Here is a 1238-nt window from a genome sequence, read left to right as displayed (position 1 = left end):
ATGTCACTACAGTTGTTATGGGGGATTTTAACGTGCAGGTAGACTGGGAGAATCAGGATGGTATTGGATCTCAAGAAAGAGACTTTGTGGAGTGCCTCCGAGATGGATTCTTAGAACAGCCGGTGCTGGAGCCGAACAGGGAGAAGGCAATTCTGGATCTGGTATTGTGCAACGAACCAGAATTGGTCAGGGACCTCGAAGTGAAGGAGCCATTGGGAAGTAGTGACCATAATACAATAAGCTTCAATCTGCAATTTGAGAGGGAGAGGGTACAATCGGAAGTGACAGTACTTCTGTTGAATGAAGGGAACTATGGAGCTATGAGGGAGGAGCTGGCCAAAGTTCAATCTTAGCATGGATGACAGTGGAGGAACAATGGCGGATATTTCTGTGTATAATGCAGAAGTTGCAGGATCAGTTCATTCCAAAAGGGAAGAAAGATCCTCGTAGGAGGCATGGGTGACCGTGGCTGACGAGGGAAGTTAAGAAACATGTAAAGTTAAAAGAGAAAAAGTATAACATAACAAAGATACATAACAAAGATAAGTGGGAAAACGGAAGACTGGGAAGCTTTTAAAGAACAACAGAGGATTACTAAGAATGAAATACGCAGAGAAACAATGAGGTACGAAGGTAAACTGGCCAATAATATAAAGGAGGTTAGTAAAAGCTTTTTTAGGTATGTGAAAGGGAAAAAAATGGTTAAGACTAAAATTGGGCCTTTGAAGACAGAAACAGGGGAATATATTACGGGGAACAAAGAAATGGCAGAAGAATTAAATGGGTACTTCAGATCTGTGTTCACTGGGGAAGACACAAGCAATCTCCCTGAGGTAACAGTGGCTGAAGGACCTGAACTTAAGGGAATTTATATTTGCCAGGAATTGGTGTTGGAGAGACTGTTAGGTCTGAAGGTTGATAAGTCCCAGGGGCCTGATGGTCTACATCCCAGGGTACTGAAGGAGTTGGCTCCAGAAATCATGGATGCGTTGGTGATTATTTTCCAGAGTTCGATAGATTCGGGATCAGTTCCTGCAGATTGGAGGGTGGCTAATGTTATACCACTTTTTAAGAAAGGTGGGAGAGAGAGCAGGAAATTATGGACCAGTTAGTCTGACCTCAGTGGTGGGAAAGATGCTGGAGTCTATTATAAAGGATGAAATTACGACACATCTGGATAGTAGTAACAGGATAGGTCAGAGTCAGCATGGATTTATGAAGAGGAAATCATGCTTGAC

At 42.9% G+C, this 1238-nt stretch overlaps 1 protein-coding gene across 1 annotated transcript in view; it reads left to right on the top strand.

Moving 5' to 3' along the window:
- The window catches only part of slc16a2 (solute carrier family 16 member 2), an 89462-nt gene that overhangs the window by 1629 nt on the left and 86595 nt on the right, over positions 1-1238 (top strand). The window lies entirely within an intron of this gene.

This window comes from Chiloscyllium plagiosum, chromosome 15, assembly GCF_004010195.1.
Source record: "Chiloscyllium plagiosum isolate BGI_BamShark_2017 chromosome 15, ASM401019v2, whole genome shotgun sequence".
NCBI classification, from domain to species: Eukaryota; Metazoa; Chordata; class Chondrichthyes; order Orectolobiformes; family Hemiscylliidae; genus Chiloscyllium; species Chiloscyllium plagiosum.
The sequence above is the reverse complement of the archived record's forward strand: the minus strand, read 5'-3'. Positions and strand labels throughout refer to the sequence as shown.